Genomic DNA, 13,980 nt, shown 5'->3' with positions numbered 1-13,980 from the left:
GTTGTCTTAATTTATATGTTCAATACGTTATGACTGAACAACTTCTTATTTTATTTGGTAGAATGTTTTGGTGGTGATTAACTTGAAAGCTACAGTATAGGAAATCAATGGAGGGTCTTTCTGTGGGTGCAAGGCTCCTTATCCAGATCATATTCACAAGCTACTGATAATTGGTAATTAATATCCAAGACTCAGGAAGTCACAAGTCTGTGCCTGAAGACTAGAGTTCCACCAGAACGCTGTGAATGTTGGTTTTAGTTAATTAAGCATAGTAAAATGTTGGTTTTAAACCTCATTGTTCTTGCATGATCGTGTTTCATTGTTGCACTCCCCAAACATTCTCCAGAGAGCTATATACTGAGAGCTTGTCTGTGACAGTTCTCTGGCTGTGTGTTTCCAAACAGGCTGCTTGAGCATGCATAAAAAGGCTGGGGCGAGCTTTCAGGGCAGTAGGTCAACCACTGTCAGTCATGGGCTTCTGATGCGAGAGTGCTCTCTGGGTTTGGCGGTTCATGTGTCGGGTTCCAAATGGATCCGTCGCAGATGTTGCAATGGTGTTTATGACATAATATTTCTTCCCAACACAGTCAGATCACTGAAAGTGGCCATCAGTAATTGTATGTGTGGGGAACACTTGCATGTGTGATTTCATGAGGGAGGCAAGTCAACCATCACATGCTGGAGGAACTTGGCCAAGTAATATACATAAAACTGGACTATGTCTCAGTGCTATCCCAAGAGGACCTGCATGCAGATGTTAGTGGGGCATTTGCAAAATGAAATCCCATCGAAGAGAACTAAATCAAAGCTGGACTGCTGAGACGTGAAGCTCAAGTTCTTTGTGGCACGGTTTCCTCAAGCAGTTTTTATAAACACTTCCTAAACATTTTATGAGCTATGAAAACAGTTGGGGAAACTGTGGAGCCACAGAAAGGTCACATGCTAAGTACGTTGCTGGAAAATGTTCAGTAAAGTTTGAGAACCAGCAATTCACTGACAATGTTATGGACCTCTGACAAATCTTTCTCCATTGCCTTCCGCTTAACTATTTTTATTAAGACTTATCGATTAGTATGTACTTCTTTAACAAAAATGCTCCACTCGCTAGGCACTTAGCTTAATTTCATGTTCTTTTAATTTGACACCATAAATTGTCCTGAATAAGAAGGTGAAAATTGATAGGTTTCTGCCCGTGCCAATATATGGTCTAGATTATGGAAGTATGGTTTATTAATAAATAAATAAAATTCTTTTTAAAAGTGCTATTTTCTGTATTTGATTTATGTTTGCAATTTCCGTAAATGCCAACAGCTTATATTATGGTCTCCCACTCTTCAAGTTACTGGAGTTTCTGCTGACTTCCTTTGGGTTGCCGGTGAATATTCTTTGATGGGACTGTACAGAATTTATTCAGTGTGCCAAAGCCTTCTCCGTGCTCAACTTTTGCTAGTTTTCTCTGCTGAACAGGTGTCTTCTAGACATCTCGCTGATGGTCTGCCCGTATCGGACACGTCCATTTCATTGAACTATGAACAAAGCCATACTAATATATCTGACAAGACTGCAACACTTGGAGGCTTCCAGCCTGCTCTCTTTCTGCAGTATTGTCTGTATAGGGAACCTTGGCAAACCAAGCCAGCTCACCCAAAGCGTAAACTGAATTCGGTGTTATTTCACATAGTGCATTTTATTTTAATAAAGAATAAGCTAAAAGCATCCAAAGCTAAGTACTAAACTGAGACAACAGACAATGTGCTCATCCACCCTGTTTTCTTGAAGATAAGTCTTTGAAATGGTGGTAAGTAAACTAAGTGATAAATCATCACATGTTGGCGGTTTCAGGAGCAGTGGCTGTTCATTGTACTTTAGGAATGCTTTATATTCATGAACAAAGTTTATACCGTGAAGCTTGTGCGGTTAGCCATCACTTTCTCCTCTAGTTTTTGGCCTTACTGCAGAAGCAGTAACGTTAGCTGTGGCCTTTCTTCACCTATAAAAGAAGGGTAAAGCTGGAGGGAGGGTGAGTAACTGTCTTTTGGAGTGATGTCAGGGGAGATTTAATCATCTTCAGATCCCCACATAGCTTGGTGACTGCTATGTCAGCCTGTTAGTAATTAGGACAGACCCCGCTTGCAATGCAGGATAGCTTTGGAGTGCCTGCTCCCCACCCCTGAGAAGAGCCAGCGTGGGGCCTGACTGATGCACAGCTACTCTCCTGGATCTTTCTCTGAAGTTCAGATCGCAATAAATGAAGTATTGGGGGGGGGCGGGGGAAGAGCCCACCCCGTAACATCTCTGTGAGGCAAAAATGCTGTCAAAGAACTATGTGCAGCTATTCAGGAAGTCATATATTTTAGACAACTTGGTCTCAGTATTAAGCTCAAACAATACTGAAGTTTTCAATAAGCAACTTCTGAAAGAGCCATGTCACCCTGAGCAGAAAGGTGACTATACAACAAAGACAAACTGGATAGAGAGACTCAATTCCCTTTAATGCATAAAACCTATCTTTTCCTTTGATTATTCTCAAATGTGCATATGTGTGAGAAAGCAGAAGGAATATTTGGTCAATATGTTCATAGTTGCCTTGTTCCCTGTATGCTTCCTTTGTTCATTTTCCAGTTACTGTAGTCCTTGAGACTTTCACTCACTCAACAAGCAGCAAATGCCACATACTGAAACAAGCGCAAGCATATTTATGATATCCCTCTGACTTTCTCCAAGATGTTCAGGCTTTGCCTCAACTCTTGCCTATTGGAGAGACTCATAAATCAAAGGAAATAAGATGCTCAGTGGAACCTTGCTGAGTGGTTGGAAATCTCTGGGTGAATGCATGTGGGACTGAGGCATTTGGGAAGCAAATCGTTGAAGCTATGACTGTTTAAACTGAAATTGAATGTTGAAGGTGAGCACTCGCACTTAACTTTTATGTCAGCGTTCAGTATCTTGGTAGCATCAATCCATCCCAAATAATTCCTTTTGGGCCATTAGGCACCGTCGATACAAACTTTTAAGAGCCCGCCTATGCTTCAGCAAAAGTCAATGGAAGCAAAGATCCTTTAATGCTTTTTGAGAATCAGACAAGATCCCTTCCTGCATCTATGGGTATCTTAGTGTCTTTGAGAGTCTTTGAATCAAGTTCTTAGTACCGTAAGGAGTGCTTATAGGAGCTCCCACAAACATTTATGGACTGTATCTCCTGCCACACCCACAGGAGGCTTACATTTTAAATGTGTTACCACTGCTTTTGCAAATATATGAGGAGAATGAAGAAAATGAGTGAATCCTGTAGTGTCAGAAACCACTCCTGGCAAGTCTTACTCTTCTCTAGAGTCGAATAAAATTAAAATCATGCACAAGTCTGTGTGTATCTATAAACAGCTTGGCTGCTTGGATCCCACCATGCAGGGAGAGGCAGGAAGCTGACAAACATGAGAATGATTTAGTGAGGATGGAGTTGTTCACTTTTATAGAGAGGGTAAAGGGGAAGACAGAAACTACTGCTTGAACACTTCTCCTCAAATTTAACCTAAACTGAGGCTTGAATGTGCTCCCATTGACGTCAGTGAGTGTTTTATCGTTGGCTTCCCTGGGAGCAGGATAGTGTCTCCTGTTTACGTGAAGTGTGGAGGTTTTTTTCTCCTCCCTGTTTATAAAGTTTCTTTGTAGTCCTTAACATAGCAGCCTGAGCACCTCCATCAATGTGACTGGAGTGATTCCTGTGCTGTGCCTGTGAGTCAGATGTGGTGGTCTGCCACTTCAGAGGATGTGAAGTGAGGCACAGAAAGTTTGGGATGCCGTCTCCAGTAGATTGCACAGAAGGAGTCTGGCTGGCTCTGCTTGCCTTTTTGCAGATTTAAATTGGCAGACTACTGTAGTTATCCTCAGTGGAATTTAAATGTGAAAGCTGAACTTGGAGGTGAGAAGCCCTGAATATTTTCTGCGGTAAATGCTGGACTGTTTGCTTCATTGCTTAACTGTTGACTTCATTGCTTAAGGAACTCAAAGCTCCCGCTCACTCCGGCGGAACTAGGATTTCTCCCTAAAGATTTCATTCAAAGCCCATTGAAAGAGATTTTTGGTCTGTTCAATTAAATGTGGGTCCAAAAACCTCAGTTCATTCATCAGTTGGTTATGTTGTTTGTGCTAAGGCGGACATTTGCTTCAGCTCTTTTCTAGTGTATATTAAATTGAAAAGCAGTCGGTCCTTTGACCTTTCCTTGAGGCATCTAATTAAGGTAACTGAGACCTAGTGGCTTGGATAGGGGAGTGAGAATTGGAAGACCTGGGCTTTGGTTTTAGGTTTTGCTGTTTGCTTTAGACCTATAAAGAAGTTAACTTCAGTTTGTTTTCTTTCCTGTAAACATTGTAAGGCAAGTGTTAACCTTCTTACAACAGGTGTTGTTTTGACGGCATTTCCTTTCTCCCTGGTCATTTATTTTTGTTGTGATCTCCTCAGTAGGAAAGGGCACTTGGCTCTTTGCAAGTTCAAATCCTTATAAAGCATTTAGCAAAACTCGAAGGCCTAATCTCAACTCCCAGAAAATGTTTCACTGCTAATGGTTGCTGAATTGTGCATTCGTGGGGAGATTCAGACCACAGAAGAAGGTAATAGTTTTAGGTGCTTTGCGGAGTTCCAAATCTTAAGAGACTAAGCCATAGTGTAAATATTTCAGCATTTCCTGGTTTCCACAAAGTCAACAATAACACAAGGGGCAGACTTTTTTGTGATTTGTTTATACTTCAGCTTCTGGGGGAAAACAGTAATCCACAAGCACTTGAAAACGGCCAGAAAAGATGAACAAACTGCTTTGATGTTTGGGGGGTCTGAAGAATGAAAAGGGAGATATCTCGGATTTTGTTTGGTCGCTAGATGAAGAGTCTTTATGCTACTTGCTCGTTTTGGCTGAAGATTCTATAATTTTTTTATTTGTTTGTTATTTTTAACACCTTGGAAAGCACTGTGACAAGACTTAGTGCTCATTCAATATAGTGCATACATGGCAATGCTTTACAGCTCCTTTGTGTATAACTTGATGTGAAACATTTATGACCTTTATTTACAGCTCCTTGTTATTTGGTGTTCCAGACTTGTAATTCAATTTATCTGAGTCTGATTCATAAAGTACTACTCACCACTGTTCAGTTCTTGCCCAGTTTTTATTTTGCCAGGAAATGTCATTGCTGAACGGTCTTTGCCAAACCCTGGTAGCTGCAAAGAAGCTGCTTGGGTCAGTTGAAGGGTTCTCTGGTATAATCTTGGGTGGATTTTTTTTGTGTGCATGGGGGTTTTTTGTTGTCAATTTGTTTGTTTTTCCCGGTAACTAAAAATATTTAAAATTGATACAGCTGATATTCTTAGCTAGAGTGCAGAATGGAGGTCTTATAAATTCATTGCCCTTTTATATGGGCTTTGAATGCTTTACAGTCCACACGGGATAGTAAAAAGTGTTAAGATATCAGGACAGTAAAAAGTATTAAGACAAAATATCCAGTTGCTGTCCAGCCCTTCCATGAAGGAAATATTGTAGCTTTCCATGTGAACGTGAGATTTTCAGCTACTATAATCTATCAAGATAATATCAACACTTATGTGTTTTAAAAAAAAAAAAAAAAAAATCAGTGCAAGTATCATTTATAAATGACTTTGAAGCATCAAACAACAGACACCCCTGCCTCTCCCAGTACAGTTACTGATTTTACCAGGGAATTCTTTGGCTGATTCCTTTAAATAATTTTTTATTTTTAACCAGAGAGCAGCCTCACCTATCCTAATCTTGACATTTTTAACATGTTGGCCAATTAATCTCTTAATTGAAAAAAGACATTACACAATTCATCTGTTTTTTTACATTATACGCATGTAATTTATAACATATGCTGAATTCATAATGGTTACGAGTGAACACTTTCAACTCTTAAAAGCATTCAACACTTAAATTAAGTGTCTCCAATATAATCCTGCCTTGCCCACAGTATTAGATGTTTTGCTTAAAAAAATGCATACTCTGTTTAAGACAGAGACACCATCTGTTGTCTAATCTGGGTGGAGTAACTTTTAAATTAAGGAACTAGTTTATTAACATGGACTTTAATTATATGAAAGAAAAAAATATCTAGATATTTGTCTGTATTCGTGAAGAAAAAGGATTTTCTCCATGTTCTGACACTGATCTCATATTTATTGAAAGATGGATAATTCCACCAAAATCAGTAGAACTGCCTCAGTGTAAACTTGGTTCAAGACTCAAACTGGACCTTAACTGTTAAAATTCAGATGTTTCATCCAAAACCAGAAGATGCTTTTTAGGAGTCATTTAAGTCATATGTGGTAAGCTAAGGCTCAAGTGCCTTCTTTTTTTGAAGTGAAAACTGTCCTGTGTCATAAATGTCAGCTGAGCTGAAACACACTTTTTTTTGGTCATTATTCCCAAACTAAACAAGAAAAGATCATGAAATATAGCCTTGAATAGGTCTTTCTCAAGCTTGATAAAACAGCGAACACTCACTATCAAAATCCCGGGTGAACTGAAATGTCACTGCCGTCTGTAGCTGAGGTCTTCACAAGGAACAGAAGAGAGAGAATTCCCCAATGGAAGATGGCTGGGTCCCGAAAAATTATTTGGAAAGATGAGCAGTCAGAAAAAATGATGAAAACTTGCAAAGACCCTGGGTATGGATGTTCATGGTGTGGGTTTATATTGTTTGTAGTTCTTGTTGCCTACCTTTGAGACTGTTAGTGAAAGCTGGTCTCTTGAAAGCTATATCTATCACTACAAACACTCAAGGGTAAATCTTACTATAACTAGGAAGGAAATTCTGCAGATGAATGTTTTGGCTGAATGCCTTATGAAGAAGGCATTAGCTGAAATATTAGTCTATAGAACTTCCTTTTCTCAGCTGTGTTCAACCTGTTAAAGTCCCTGTTCAGAAAATATCCAACCCACGATTTGCTGAAATCAGATCTGGGGACCTGGTAGTTCTGTCTGAATGGGAGGAGAGAAAGCTTTAAAGACTTGAGGAAAATGGAGGATCATCTTGACTTGCTTAAGAAAAATTAGTCTTCTACAATGAAGAGCAAACTTGGATTACTTAAAGGAAGCCAGAAGCATTTACAGAAAGATGTTTTAAAAACGTGCTGTGAAAAGTAACAACTGAAGACTGACCCAGTCATATGACAGAACCTAGGAATAATAGTAAAATTTATTATTTAGGTCCTAACTTTGCTGCATTTGACTTTGTTGATAGTTAACAGAAAACCTCAGAAAACAAAATGTTACAAAATTTCCAAGAAAATTCTGTGACTTTAAGATTATTTCCCACCCCCACCCCCCCCCCCCGACACAAAGTTACTACATAGCATGTGAATAGAATAGTAGTGACCCCGGGGACTATTCCTTGCTCCCAGCTCTGACAGTGTGTATCATCACTGTTCTTATGATACAGTTGGGTTTCTGAAAGGTCAGACAAAGAAATTAGAGAAATAAATGATTGCTGGTTAGGTTCAGAGGTTAACTTACAGGATCACACCATATCCTTAACTGTAAGAGAAATGACTAGTCCGGACTGCTTTGCAAAGGAGCCTCCCCTTCTTTGTGTCTGTCACAAAACATGCCTCTTCAGTGCTTCCTGTACGGTATTTAGTTCAAGGCCCCTCCCCATTATCTATTAATAGCCTATCTTTAAATCCATTGAATACCGAGCTAATTATTTTACTGCACCCATGGCCCACTCTATCTGAAGAATAAAGGGCAAAGGGAAAGTGGGAAAAAACCCAACAGAAAAAAATAATGGAAGTCTTACCAGGACTGTGGTTATGAGAATGTTTGCAAAGGTCTTAATAACTGCACTGACATAAAGCATTCTCTCTGCACTCACTGCAGGTGCAGTATTCCTGCTCCCCGGAGGAGCCTGTCTTTAAGTCTTTTCTCCTTGAGTCTTTCCACTCAAGTGAGAGGTGGGAGGCACAGATTGAAAGTGTTTTCCCCTAAGATTTCCCCCCCTAAAGGTACCAAAAATGTTACGTCTTCAGGTTTGTCAGATGGTTTCCTTGGGCTCTTCCTTAGCAAGTTTACCATAAGGTAGGACACCTGTTATTATGTAGAATAGCAATATATCAGAAGGTATACAAACTGTAATGGAAAGAGGAAGGAAACAAAGGAAGATTTGATCTGTCATCCTGGATAACTGATGGAGCAGTCAGTTGATTTCCCTCTCTAGAAACAGGGCTTTCTGTAGGAGAGAAACCATTTGTCCCTATAAACTCTGACCTTCTAAACTTCCTGTACTACATGGACTTCACCAGATCGTGGCACTCTCTTGTGGATCTCCTCTTTTCTTTTCTTCCCCCCCCCCCCCCCCCCTTTAGTACCAGAAAGTAACGGAACTCTCCTTATTCTAGGAAAGGAGATGGGCATGGAAGAACTTGTAAAAAGGAGTAATATATCTTACAAGAATCTAGAGTTCTTATGATGACTTGTTAATGACGATTTCTTCCCCTGATTATTTCTTGTATACCCCAACAGTACCCCCTTTGTGAGAGGATTTTTACAGTGAATCTTTATGCCTTTTTTTTCCCTTAGTAATAATACAGAACTGCAGAAAATCTTTGTCTTGTTTTAGCAAGAGTTCCTGATCTGTTTGCAGAGGCTTACCTTAAGCAGTGCGAGAAATGAATGGAGAAAGATAAGTTAGGACAGAAGATTTCCTGTAACGTTTGGTCACTGCAGGCATGAGAAGAGAAAAAGTGGCTTAATCATTAATCCAGTAAATCACCAGTTTCACACTGGACAATGCCCATCTTTACAAAAGTTCTGATGTTTGGTTATGAGATTAGATCACTGGGAAGTCTGCCATGGGGAATTTTATCCCTAATTTCTCTAAGCTAGCCATTAACTGCTGCCTTCAAGGAACAGGCTTCATACCTTTCATCTGGGGTTTTTTTTGGTTGGGGTTTTTTTGTTTGGGGTTTTTTTTTTTTTTTTTTTTGGTTGGTTAGGTTTTTTTATCTCTCAGTAGAACATAAATGATTTCACTGTCCACTTGCATTTTTAATTCCTCTTTCAGTTTTATCAAGCTTTAGACCCCTTTTTAAAATGTTATTGGTTAGCCTCTGTTTTGAAAGGAGAATATCCTGGGTTCTTGTGCTTTGTATCCTGAATAACCTGCCTATGAGTATAGTCCTCAATACCAAGCTAATTCCAGTCCTGAATGTCTCCTTAATCTGTCCATAAATGTGGTAGCAGCAAACTCTTGCAGAGGAGGATTCAGGAAAGCCTCCTTCAGAAAGAATGAGACATAATGAGCAACATTTTGGAAGCTGCCTATGTGATTTCACAGGCACTAACTTGTTCTGCATGGTATGTATACATGTATTTTTAAGAAAAATTCCTTGGATGCAACGTACTGGTTTCCTGCATGGTATATATCAGTGTCTCTAGTAGAATATGACTGTGCGGTTAAAAACCTGTCATTCTATTGTAGGAAACTTTGTAGTGGTATGAACCTGTTAGCTGTGGTTTTCCTCCCTTGTGGAAGTAGAGCACAGAGAATAAGGCAGGCATTTTCCTCTCCTCCCTGGTCTGACTGATGCTCGTGCTCTGTTGCCATTGGCAGCTATCATAAAGTACAGAAAGGGGTTTAGCCTTGAAGTACATCTTCATGCTACTTGAGCAGCAACCTTTCTTTTTGCTATTGTTTGGCAGGTTACTTTGTAGTTTTGCAGGCTAGAGGGTTTTGCTATCCATTCTGTGGTGTCTAGACTTGGAAAACAAAGTATTTTGAATACTTCAGCTTAAAATCTTTAGCTCTCTGAGGTATTTGTATACTAATTCTTAAAGATTACTGGAAAATAGATGCAAACGATTATAAAAGTACTTGAGGCAGAGTTGGTAGGAGCTCTAAACAGACAACAGTTACATTAAATTGCAGCTGGGATGGATTTCTCACAAGTGTGGAAATATCGGATGGGGATAATCTTTCACTGGACTATTAATCATTTGCTTGCTTTCCTGTGTCATAGACTGCAACACCTCATTTGTTTCAACTCACTTAACTTATTCTTGCCAGGATACACATACTCTGTGTATCTGCTACCCGATACGCATTAGATAGCATTAGGACTTCTTTTGAAAGGTGACAACAAGCGGACAGGTGAAAAGTTAGTTAATGAGCGCTGATGTCCCTGGAAAACAGGATAGTGAGCACAGCTCACCGTAAGTTTTATCCAGTAAAAGCTGTGCATGGCCTTCTGAGCTACTTACATCCCCAGAGGCTGCAGATGCAGGTTCCCCGGCCAGACACACGGCGCAGTGAGGTTAGGCTGCCGCGCAGCCGAGCCTTCCCCACTGCTCACCATGGCTCTGCTGCCTGACTTAAAGCTGCCTGAATTTATGCTGGCTTTCACTTTCGCAGCTTCAGGCTGATACGGAGTGAGTGGTTTTAAAACACTGCCAGCCTAGTAATCTGTTTTTCTTCCTTGATTTCAGCCCTCCCCTCCCTGCCCTGATATAACAAGCAATAGCTCTACACAGCAGATGCCCAGAAGGTATATTATGCTGACATTCCAGTGGGTCTCTTCCAGGGCTCCTACATCTCAAAAGCAAGTTGAAGACAAGGGTGACAGGGCTTCAGGATGCTGTGCCAGAGGCTCCAGGTCTGGCCGACCATCTGAGCATTTGTGCAGCACCACTAGTTTCTAAGCCATTAGAGCCCTGCACTGAAGTCCGCGCTGCTGAGTAGTCAGTGCTGCTAGCTAGATTAAGTTATTACAGCAGCAGATTCTATAATCATCCTTCTGTTCATCTGTATATGGAGTGGAAAATAATATTCAAGAGAGATACAGCATGCTATCCCATGGTTAGGACATTACTTTCTTCCTACCAGTGCCATTTCATTTCCAAACTTGAGATTCTTCTTCAAAGAGTTGCAATAGTCTCAGCAAATTTGTAAAACACCTGCAAAAGTTTTTTAGTATGGACAATAACAGAAAGCAGCCAAAAAGATAATCTTCCCATGCTGAAGCAGACATTTTGAATAAATTGATGCCAGAGTAGCCTAGCCATTTTCAAAAGTAAGTTACAAGGGGGGAAAAAAAACCCAAAGCCCCAACAAAAAACTTTGGGTGTTTGCAAAGTGGAGTAAAATTCATGGCTTATGTCCAGTTGATCTGCTTTTTTCTCTGTACCTAGATAAAATTTTCTTTTTAAAGAAAAGTAAGGAGGAAGTAAATTCTTTAATACTGCATGTGATTTTTATTGCCAATATATTCTTTCTTGCATGACTGACAATCTTGGAAACTAGACATACCCTGGCTTCTTCAGGCTTTTCATTCTTAAAGTAAATGTTAAATCTTTATAATTATATCGCCTTATGCCAATGATATAGCTTGTATTACATTCCATGTATTTGGAAACAAGTGCTTCAATTTCTGCCTTAAAAGTGAGGTTGCTTGCACTTTTGTAGCAGAATAAATGTTTGTAGTAGGGTTGTATGTGTGAAGTTTTGAGGCACAGGGCTGGAGCATAGAGTCTTCTGGATGTCTTGAAGAAGGATGTAATTCAGAGCAAGGCAAGTTAGTCTTCTAAAAATAAAATCCAAAATGTACATATTAAACTTTATTCTTGCCTCATTGAGCTCTCGGCACTGTAGCAAGCAATTAATTTCTCTAGCTGCTGGAGCCTGTCTGCCACTACTCCCAGGTCTGCGCCCTGTGTTGTGTCTCAGCCACTTCTTACCTGTTGCACATGCACACCATCAGCAGCTTAGCCCAAGTCCTAATAGAAAGCATGTGGTGTTGGTTGTGTCCATGCTTGCCTGGCTCATTATACTTGCTCACAACAGTTAATGTGGGTACCCTGTGCTCTGACCACCGTTGGTTCAGCCTCTTTGTTGCTGTAAAAACAGAGAAAGAGGAAAAGCAGCTAATAACCCTGTTCCTGAGCCAGGCACCAGCAGACGTTTCTGGGTGATTTCTTTGCTCTTCCTTGGCCAGTGGGGACCTCCAAGGCTGTGCTCTCCTGTTTACTGTGTACATGTGCCAGAACAGTGGAAATCTGGGAAGTTACATGATTACATCGGAAAGCTTTTGATCACAAACGCTTGAGCCTTCAGAAAGGCTTTTGGGAGCGTTGGGCTTTCAGACACCTGTGCCAGCGCAGTCTTCATATCTGATACTGCTATATAAACTTTGTCAAGGGATAGGGAACTATAGGCTAAAGAACTGCCTATGCTCACTATTGTGCATCCCCAGGAAGTTCAAAAAGAGGATTCTCCCTCCCCACCCCCTTGCCTCCTCAACAGGGTCCAAAATAAGGCACTTGCCTAGCATGGCAAATTTCAAGTGACAACTTATTTTTCATTTTTACTGTTGACATGTGGAAGTTTCATTCCAAAGCTTAAAAAAACATCATTCTCAAGTCACATAGGTATCCTTTCCAAAAATATCTCTTACTGACATTAATACTTCTATCCACATTTTTGGAGTCTCGGGACACTGCCATTATTTATTAATTAATGTTGTACTGGGATGCAATGCTTCTTGTGTATCTCCCTGGCTTTCCCTCCTCCCCAAGTTCATGTAAATCTTGATGTTTTATAACTGGGGAGAATTAGATCTGCTATTGAAATGGGCTTCCATCCATCCCTAGGCGTGCCATAAAGTTTTAATGTCTTTGTTATTTAGTGTGCTGTATAAGTCAGGAATAATTTTCTGTTTTTCACAACATCGGACAATTTCTTTAGCTCTGTAGGATTCCTACTCCCTACAGTGTTCCCATCTCCCCTAAATAAACTGATGCTGTCTTGTGGCTACAAAACTATTCTTCTGCAGACAGACAGTTTCATGAAGTACACAGTGTGTGGTTAATATTCATGGCACGTACTTCATTCATAATTTATCATTTACTTATTCATTTTAATTTCTTCCCAGTGGGGTCTGTAACACACCAGTGTTATCCAGTTTCTTTCCCCTACAGCTCTGGCCATCTGGAACAGTCTTGATGCATGTCTTCACCTCAGCTACACTTTCCTATTTCTTAAAACATGTAAATAAAAATTATCAGATATAGAGTCCTAAAATTAGATACCCAATAAAAATGGCTTAGTTTTCATTTTCAGAGTGAAGGCACTCCTGAAGTTATCACTGAAATCCATAAACCTGTCACGATAGCCAGTAATCAGTGAAGAAGAAAGCTGCATATCTTGTGGGTTGGATGTCTTAAGTCCTAAAAGAAGGCTTAGGGTGATGGTCCTCTGTGTTTAACATTTCCATTAGTGTGTTAGTGAGCTTTGAAAGGCATCACCCACTCATCTGCACTTAAAATGCATTGGTGCGCTTCGAGGAGCAATCTGACAGCATGTGAGCTGGATTTCCTTCAGCTGCAATTAAACCAAAACATACACTCCAACCTGCTAGCGGGCAGCCCACAGGACCTGACTGCTGGGAGTCAGAAATAAAAGCCCCTGAATGCCTGACAGTGGGGATATCTCATCTTCACCACCAGCTGCTTCACTCTATGGATATATTTCTACTGTGCTGCACTACTTGCTCATGTATGCTTAGTTTATATTCTTATTCCTACTAGTTCCCGCATAATGAAGACCTTTCAATATTGCTTTGAACATTGAAGAAAACTTGGAGAAAAAGAATTAATTCCCCCCACCCTTGCTCATTCAGCTAAAAAAATTCCTGTTGATACCAACAACATTTAGCTTTAAAATCTTTGCTTGGCCTTAGAGCACATTTGTTCAGTGCACCTTACCTGATTTTTCTGTCAGCAGGACTAATTAGAGGGCACTTGATTTCTCCTCAGCTGGTAAAATGATCAGTCTGATGACAGTGTCTTAAAGCCTTAAGACTATTTTCCTGTAGGAGCATTAGTACTCACTTCTGGCAGTGGACCTAGAAGAAAAAAAGATGCATCAGAAACATGTTATGAAGGATAGATAACCTTATTTTGGCTTTGGCTTAGCAAAGTCTGT

The sequence above is a fragment of the Haliaeetus albicilla genome, chromosome 1, assembly GCF_947461875.1.
Source record: "Haliaeetus albicilla chromosome 1, bHalAlb1.1, whole genome shotgun sequence".
NCBI classification, from domain to species: domain Eukaryota; kingdom Metazoa; phylum Chordata; class Aves; order Accipitriformes; family Accipitridae; genus Haliaeetus; species Haliaeetus albicilla.
This window is presented reverse-complemented; position numbering follows the sequence as displayed.